Here is a 10,000-nt window from a genome sequence, read left to right as displayed (position 1 = left end):
ATATATATATATATATATATATATATATATATATATCTATCTATATATATATTTATATATATTTATATATATGCATATATATACATATGCATGTATATATATATATATATATATATATATATATATATATATATATATATATATATATATATATATATATATATATATATATATATATACTGTATATATTTATATATATAATATGTGTATATATACGTATATGTATATATACACACAAGTATAAACACACATATATATATATCTATATATATATATGTGTGTGTGTGTTTGTTTACAGGGCTTTTATCCCTAACAGTTTGTCTCGTGTCACAGGTCATTCAATTAAATTTAACTAGACTGTCAGCCATTAATGATTTAGCTAATCAAAACATTTAACTGGCAATCTCCGATGGAGATATTTCATAACTAGAGACTAAGTCACAGATTTTCTTAAAGCAAATGAAGCATAATATTTGTTCTACCAACAAGGGATTCATTAGTGCTGAAAATTCACCTGAGAATATTCAACATTTGAAATGAATGGGCATAATGAGAAACAAATATGGCCTTTGGGGCAATAAGCATATGTTTGCCCTCCATATCTCTTGGTACTGCTTAAAGAATGCCTTGCAGCAAGATGAGAAAACGCTTGTGTGGGAAAAAATCGTGGATGGAAGGATATGTTCCACTACTGTAGAAACGAATAAAGAAAATAATATAACTAATACTACAGAATACTATGGCAAATCATAATGATAAATTTGCAATACGGTAATCATTTTAAGATATTGAGAAATAAACAAAGATAAGGTTACGGGGGTTTAAAATATCAACTGCAACAGAAAAATCCAAATTAACCCTATGTGATGCAACATGAGGAGAAACAAAATAAACTCGAACAACCACTCGGTAGGGCGCATACCTTCGCCACCGCTACTTTTGTCACCAAGAAAACCGATGATTTAGGTATTTTATCCCAACCACATTATATAACAAGAAAGGCAATTGAATTATAAACATTTTGGTACTAGTTTCATGCTAATCGAATTAAAATTGACCACAATATAGCAAAATGAAACTTTTTTACCTTTTCTTGACGTTGACCTTTTACCCCATCAATTCCAGAATATATTTAAATTTTCCTTGAATTATGGTCAATCATCCCATCACATTTCAAGAGATTCGGTCAAATAATTTTTGAGTTTTGAATTTTTTTTTTTGTCAAATAATTTTTGAGTTTGGAATTTTTTTTTTTTTTTTTAACCATTACGTGATCTTGGTCTTAACTTTTGACCCAATCACTCACAAAATCTAAGTAAATTGGATCATGGCTAATCATCCCACCGACTTTCATGATATTCGGTCAAATAGTTTTTGAGTTATGATAATCCCAAACACACAGACAGACAAACATACAAACATACGCCTACCAAAACATAATTTTCACCGCAACGAAGTTGTTAAAGGTAATTAAACGAATCTTATTGCATGATAAAGATAGAAAAAGGTCAAGAAACGAAAAAAACGTCTTAGGATTTGCCAACCCTTCTAAAACGAGGACTACAAGAATAAAAATAAGAGCTTTTCATAAAAATAAAAGCCCCAATTAACAACATTCCACATATAAAAGTAACTATCGTGAATAATAATAAGAAAGATAAGAAGACAATAAAAAGGGTGATGACGATGGTGCAAAAGAAGAAGAAGAAGAAGAAGAAGAAGAAGAAAAGGAAACCGCTCCCTCGATCTTTGGAAGCCATCTTGGTCGATGCTATTCCTTTAGCGCACTTTACGACCTGAAGATCAACCAGACTGGACTTAACTGCCAAATCTTTGGTGTCTGCGAGACTTTTTTTTTATATTTGCCTTTATTTCGGTGCTGGGTTTCCTCGTAAGAGTTTATCAGACCATCTTACGATCATCATTTAGAGCGTTTGCCCAAAACGCTATGCACCTACAGGTAATTACTGTCAAACAGGCATTCCCCCCAGCACGAATTCTTTTATGGATGACACCATCACCGGGCCCCCGCCCCCCATGCACAGGATCTGCTGCTCACGCCGCCATTAACTACTGCACTGTGTGGTTTATGGCCTCGTTAGCTCATCAGACTTGAAACCGTAATCCCCAGACCTTGAAATTTGCTTTTGGGCGCGAAAACCCCCGATGCTGTTGCAAATCCGATCTGATGACTTAATTGCACAGAGTTACACTGAATTCGTCCGCATTTTATTGGGGACGTTGTTTCTCTTAAACGATAACACAGTCTTTACTTTAAACAGGAAATTATAAATTGAGTCCCTACTTTAAACAGGAAATAATAAAATGAGTCCCTACTTTAAAGAGGAAATAATAAAATGAGTCCATACTTTAAACAGGAAATAATAAAATGAGTCCCTACTTTAAACAGGATATAATAAAATGAGTCCCTACTTTAAACAGGAAATAATAAAATGAGTCCCTACTTTAAACAGGAAATAAGAAAATAAAAGTATAAGTATAAGATTTTATCATTGTGTCTTTGAGGGGTTACAAAAATGATCATATCTTATTACGGATTTTATATTCCAATGTCATAGAATTCCTGTCTTATTTTGTACAAATTAAGACGTGTATCTGTTCTCATCTCTTACATGAGAAATGTGGTTCCTGAACTAAAACTGGTATACCTTCAATTATGACTCTATCTTACTATACCTAACATTGTATTTTAGGCATTATGCTTAGCTGGCTTTCTTTATTATTATTATTATTATTATTATTATTATTATTATTATTATTATTATTATTATTATTATTATTATTATTCAACTGGAATTGTTTCCATTTTTCACTTGACAACTATGTATATTACTATAAAAATTCTAGTAGAATTGAAATATTTCGAAACAGCGATAAAAGAGTATTTTAACTTTTCACTTCTCATTAACCATGGATTGTGGTAACTACAGGGGAATTAAACTGCCTGAGCATAGTTTGTGGATTGTGGTAACTACAGGGGAATTAAACTGCCTGAGCATAGTTTGTGGATTGTGGTAACTACAGGGTAATTAAACTGCCAGAGCATAGTTTGAATGTTTTTGAGTAGGTACTAGCTGAGAGATTGAGATAGATTATAAAGATTAGAAAAAAGCAGTATAGATTGATGAGAAGATGAAAGACTCTGGATACAATCTTTAAAGTAAGGCAGCTACAGGAAAAGAATCTAGAGGGAAACCAGAAAGTTCCGGAGAAGGTTAGAATGGTACAAATGATGTACAAAAGAACAAGGACAAAAGTAGTAACAGCAGTTGGGGAAACAAACCTTTGGAGTTAATGTTGGATTACAGCAAGGGTCAGCATGAATGTGTTAAGTGAAGATATCAGAAATGAAGAGTTGTAAGAGTTGCTATATGCAGATAATTTGGTCATTACTGCTGAAAATGAGGAAACCTTACAGAGAAGGGTTGTATAGCGGCAAGAGTCTTTGGAGTAAATGTGGATAAGACAAGCTATGACGAGCGGTAAGGAAGGTAGGAGCAGGATAGCTAAGCATGAAAGTAGAGGCTCAGTTATAAAACAGGTGGAACAATTTAGATTATTATTATCATTATTATTACTTTCTAAGCTACAACCCTAGTTGGAAAAGTAGTATGCTATAAGCCCAGGGGCTCCAACAGGGAAAATAGCCCAGTGAGGAAAGGAAACAAGGAAAAATAACATTTTTAAGAAGAGTAACAACATTAAAATAAATATCTCCTATATAAACTATAAAAACAAGAAGAGAAACAAGATAAAACAGCGTGCCCGAGTGTACCCCCAAGCAAGAGAACTCTAACCCAAGGAAGTGGAAGACCATGGTACAGAGGCTATGGCACTACCCAAGACTAGAGAACAACGGTTTGATTTTGGAGTATCCTTCTCCTAGAAGAGCTGCTTACCATAGCTAAAGAGTCTCTTCTACCCTTAAGAGGAGGAAAGTGGCCACTAAACAATTACAGTGCAGTAACCCTTTGGATGAAAAAGAATTGTTTGGTAATTTCAGTATTGTCAGGTGTATGAGGACAGAGGAGAATTAGTAAAGAATATGCCAGACTATTCGGTGTAAGTGTAGCCAAAGGGAAAGTGAACCGTAACCAGAGAGAAGGACCCAATGTAATCCTCTCTGGCCAGACAAAGGACCCCATAACTCTCAAGTGGTAGTATCTCAACGAGTGGCTGGTGCCCTGGAATTTACTATAAGTCAGGAGGGGGAAGTTGAGAATAAGATGAAAACAGCCTGGGGGAAGTGAAGGAAGGTAGCAGGAGTGGTGTGTGATAAGAAAATGTCAATCAAGCTAAAAGTCAAAATCATAGCACAGTAATAAGACCCGTGATGAAGTATGGATAAGAAACGTGGGCATTAAGACGGAAAGAGGAAGCAAAGCTTGAGAGAACAGAGATGAGAAGAAGATTATGGAATATCAGTGTTTGAAAGATTGGAAAATTATGAAATAATTGGCAGGCGTAGTAAAAATTACACAGACGATATGAGGGTTACAACTGAGATTATCTGAGGTACGTGTTGAGGATGGATGGTGAGGAGGGAGTGAGGAGGGCTTGGGAGGAACCTGTTAAAGGGAGAAGATCGAGAAGGAGGTAGATATTTGGATGGCATGACAAGATAAGGGATGATGTGGAAAGAAAGGTTTGGAGGTAGAGGGTACCTTTGATAGAAGGCATTGGAGAGGGCGCATTAGGCAACCAACCCCTTAATGTAGGGATAACGGTGGGAAAGAAGAACTCGCATTAACCACGATTCCCAGTGTAACTTAATCACTATCAAAATTAAATTAATTTCATATGAAGTCATTGTATCATTTATTTCCACCAATTAATCAAATATTAGAATTGGCATAAATTAAGGACTGGAGATTTTACAATTTCAAAATTTTTGTCATTTTATAATCTTCTTTGGGCATCCACACCGTTATTTTGTTATGTTTTTGAAGACCATCGTAAGGAAACCTCGCCTTTATGCTGAGGGGAATTTCCCTTCAAAATGAAATAAGCGAGGACTCGTTCATGAATCTTTATGTAATAAACATTTTAGAGCTTGTGTTATTAAACGATAAATATATGCTTCCAATTTTCTGCCTCTAAGCACATGATAAAGGCAAAATTCATGATTTTGCAGTAAAAAACGCATAAAAAGTATTAGATACATTTATACCTGCCCTTAACGAATCAAAAAAAATAAATTTGCATTAAGAAATTAAAACAGTATATAAGCATATCTAACGCAGAGGTCCCCTTTTTGTTTTTGTTTCATTTGTTGATGTCGGCACCCCACAAAATTGGGGGAAGTGCCTTGTTATATGTATGATGTATAAGCATATGCTGCGTGAATGTAATAGCGCTGAATAAAAATGACATCGTTCTACATCCATTACTTTTCATTCACGAAAGCCAAACTTTGAAAGCGGCCTCATATGCGCATTCTTCCAGTGATGATTCATCATCGGACGACATCTTACGATGGATTCAGAGCATTTTGAAGATCCATAAATTCGGAATATCAAATGCAAAATGGCGTAACTTTCCGTAAGGAGCAAATTCCTAGTGCCGTCTCCAGGCGCTTCCCAATGGATCCCGTTACGCCCCAAACCTGGAAGTCGTCATAAAAATGCAACGTCGAAAAATTCCAAAAGAGCCAGATAAAGACTTTTCTTTATCTTAAAGAGAAGTAAAAATATTATTACCTCGCAAAACTGCGCTCGGATTTATACTGGTACTGCGCCTCGTCTCTGAGGACAGCGGCGGTGTGGAGACGAGGGTCCTACGGGGAGACATTCTTACGAATAGGTGTCGAGATAAGCAAACATTAACGGGTGCCCAAGTAGCCCAGATCGAAGTCTCATTTGCTCTTCCGCGACGTTTTATTCCACCAGATGAGCCTGGAATGGATTCCGCTCTTAGTTTCGTCCACTGGGAATGAAATCGCATTTCTGAACCATTAAAAATTAACTTGAATACCCAGATGAAATTTCATTATCCCTCCATGAAAGGAAATAAGTAAAATAACTGGCACGGTTTCCATCTCAATCATAATTAACTGGCCTTTTCTCTCTATCTTACAAATTCAAGTCTCTTTCATGAATGCCATGTACTGAATATTTTATATTAAGTTTAAAAGAATAGGATAATCCGCATTCTACTTCCTAAGATAAGCTGTTTGAGTCTTTTTCACCTCATGGTGGAATTATTGTATTCATTTTTCTTTAGAATTACATCTTATAATGGGAAATAAGATATATAACATATACACAAACCTAAAAAAGAGCAAAATGAGATGTTCAAAGGGATCTCTGAAAACGAAAAGAAGTTCTAACATGAATATGAATTGTGCCAAAATATAAAATCTTACTCATATAATTTCATTAATACCGTTAATATGACACACTTGCTTAATGACAGACTTTCAGCAAATTTTTTTTTCTATGTTTATACAGATAATACATGAAAAATCTATTTTAATGTTGTTAAGACCAGGTACGACGACAACTATTTAAAACATGAACAAATAAAAACATTAAAACATTTTCTCAGGATATCAATTAAAATATCTAGAAGTTGAGGAGCCATTGTCATACTTTGAGTTTTGTTAGGGTTCAACTACATCCCAATAATTTGCACCAGGCAGAGATTTTAGCAAGATCTCTACTGAGGTACTCAACAATCATAGGTCTACAGTCAGGGGATAAAATTGATGTCAAGACGGTACATCATCTACATGTGCAACAAGCTTCTTTTCTAGCCTAACCTAACCGCATAGCATCCATAAAGGGAAGGAAATGGGCAGAGAATACTACCCTGAGGAACACCAGATATTTTGTATAGTCACTATGATGCCCATCAACAACTACTCTTTGCAGTCTATCACCCAAAAATTTCAATAAAAATGTTAAGCAAAGACCCACCAACAGACATCTGTTGAAGCTTGAAAACAAGGTCCTCACGATTAACAAAGTCAAAGGCGGCACTAAAATCAAGGCTAAACATATGAAATTCCTGACCACACTCAATGGACTTCTGTGCAGCATTGGCCATTTCCAGATTTGTAAGAAAGTCATCGCATGCTTCAAAGCCTTGGCGAAAATAAACTGCAAACCAGGGAACAGTTGATTACCATTAGCATACCTACTCAGGTGTTTTGCCAAAAGACGTTCAAAAACCGGTAGTTGTGGATATTTAAGCAATAATCGACAGGGGTAGCGTTACCACAATTACATTAGCCGAATTGAGTAGCATTAGCAATTCTTAAGCCGAATTTACACGGTCGAACGGTTCGTCGAATGCGGTTCGACAGACAAGTGTTTGAAGTGATGTTCGAACATGTAAACGGGGTATTCGGTTGTCGAACACGTTCGTCGAAAGGTTCGAAGAAAGTCTGTTCTAGTATGACTTTTGTGGGCGGGGCTTCATTGTCCACAAACCTTATGCATTTGCGAATGTCTGCCACCTCTTCGAACGTTTGGTAAGCAGGTTTGACAACAGAGTTCGACGAACCGTTTGACTGAGCAAACCCCGCTTTACACATGTGTAAAGAAAACGTCTTTTTAACTTGCTAAAAATAGTAGACAATTTTAGGACGAAGTAATGAGCTGTTTTTATAAAATAATAAACCGAAGCAAAACAAGCAACATTATGCACTGACTCTCCAGACAGTATTAGAAACGAAACTGTATTAAAAAAAAAAATATTCTAAATATTCGACAACATATACCTGTTGCACAATGGATAAAACTTAGTACTTAGAAAGATATGTGAAATAACTGATGGTTCATTCGCCTTAGGGGAAACAAGTAGTAAGACACTATTGTCCGGTGGAGGATTCTGCAATCCCTAGCTAGTTCGTAGCTTTGATGATTCCTCATCTTATAGCACACTATTAAAAAATCTGTGATTTTAATCAGAAATTCTCCATAAAAATATACTATTCTTATCCATGTTTTTGTAAAATACAGGCGACCGTAATTTTACCCTACTTTGTTATTATCTTATACGGGTTGGTGCCCGTAATATCACTCTACGTCAATATATCGGTTTTTTAAACGGTAAAAATCCTGGAATAGATGTTGCCAGGCATTTACCGTTTTTTTAATGCAAACTTTTCACGATGTAGGGCAAGTAAATTTTGTGCTTGTTTGCGTTTCTGTAATCTAGGGGTCTGCGATTTTTATATATAATTATTATAATAATAATCTTATATTAAAATTAAAAAAACTTCGAACATCATTTTTAAATACACCAGTTTCTCGTAATTTTATCAAGGAAAATAAACATACGCATCTTTATGCTTGTGTATTCGTACAATGTAGGTATACTTGTGAGCATAGTGTATTGCACATAAGAGGCTACGAAAAACATTGAAAAATTTTGAAAAGTTGCAAACCTATATGGAACTTGGGAAGCTAGTCAGTAGATTTGACAATTCTTCCTCATCTTTCTTATAGCAGGACATGGGTTTTTTTCCGTTTCCATATTCTCAGAGACTACGAAATTGATTGTCATAAGTATATTATGATAACACAAAAACGTATAGAAAATAATTTTTTAAATGCATCAGTTTCTTGTATTTTCATCAAGCTAAATAAACATATGCATATTCATGCATACGTGTAGGAATATTTGTAAACATATTGTATTGCCCAGACGAGGCTCAGAAAAGCATTGGAAATTTTTGGAACGTTGCAAACCTATATGGAAATTGGGATCCATAAAGAATGACACAATTACCTGTGAGGAGGAAATACGTGTAACGAAGCAAGGCCATTGTCTCATAACGAAAGAAAAAATCTCATTGTCACACCTTCAAAGGATGTCGCACGCAAAGGACTCCTTTATCACCTCCAGTGCTCATAAGAAGAAGAAGGAGGAGGAGAAAAAGGTAAAGGATAGGGGGGAGAGGGAGGAGGAAGTAAGTGGGAGGAGGATATCCTGCCTCTACCCCCCCCCCCCCCCCGTCATCCGAAACAAAAATACGTCAAGATCATCTTGCCGAGTCTCATTAAGGCCAAGTGACAGCGACGAATCGGGGGCTAAGCGCTTGACAGATTTCTCGACACGTGACAAACGACGAATTCACCCGCAAAATAATAATAAGCGCCTCTGACGAAAAGCGAAAATACTTAACAAACAAACAAATGACCCGGACGACTTTAACACTTTATCAAAGTCTCTGGCCGAGCTGTGTTACAAGATCGGTGGTGGTGAGGGGGGGGGGGAGTGGGGTTAGAAAGGAAGATACAGAGAGTAGGAGAGACGGGAGGGGGGGGGGGGAAACAAGGGACGTGGAAAATTGTGGACGGTAGGCGTCACACATTAGCATAGCTAATTTTTTAGTCTAACAATTTGAGGAAAGTGAGACCAGGCCACAGTATTTTCTAATGTAGAACCTTATGCAGAACCACATTGAGAATTATTAATGTATGCTGATCATCCTCGTGGAGAATCTCAATGAATTTAATAACAACAACAACAATAATAATAATAATAATAATAATAATAATAATAATAATAATAATAATACTATTATTATTATTATTATTATTATTATTATTATTATTATTATTATTACTTGCTAAGTTACAACCCTAGTAGGAAAAGCAGGATTCTATAAGCCCAAGGGCTCCAACAAGGAAAACAGCCCTGTGAGGAAAGGAAACAAGAAAAAATAAAATATTTTAAGAACAGCAACAACACCAAAATAAATATTTCCTATATAAACTATAGAAACTTTAACAAAACGAGAGGAAGAGAAATAAGATAGAATATTGTGCCCGAATGTACCCTCAAGTAAGAGAACTCTAACCCAAGACAGTAATAATAATAATAAATAATAATAATAATAATAATAAATAAAAATAAAAATAATAATAATAATAAATAATAATAATAATAATAATAATAATAATAATAATAATAATAATAATAATAATAATAATAATATTTATTTCAGCAAAAGCCATTTACAGTTACA

At 35.2% G+C, this 10,000-nt stretch overlaps 1 long non-coding RNA gene across 1 annotated transcript in view; it reads right to left on the bottom strand.

The window, feature by feature from the left end:
* Positions 1 to 10,000, bottom strand: part of LOC137654980 (uncharacterized) — a 728,027-nt gene that overhangs the window by 569,699 nt on the left and 148,328 nt on the right. The window lies entirely within an intron of this gene.

This window comes from Palaemon carinicauda, chromosome 16 (genome assembly GCF_036898095.1).
Source record: "Palaemon carinicauda isolate YSFRI2023 chromosome 16, ASM3689809v2, whole genome shotgun sequence".
NCBI classification, from domain to species: Eukaryota; Metazoa; Arthropoda; class Malacostraca; order Decapoda; family Palaemonidae; genus Palaemon; species Palaemon carinicauda.
This window is presented reverse-complemented; position numbering and strand designations above follow the sequence as displayed.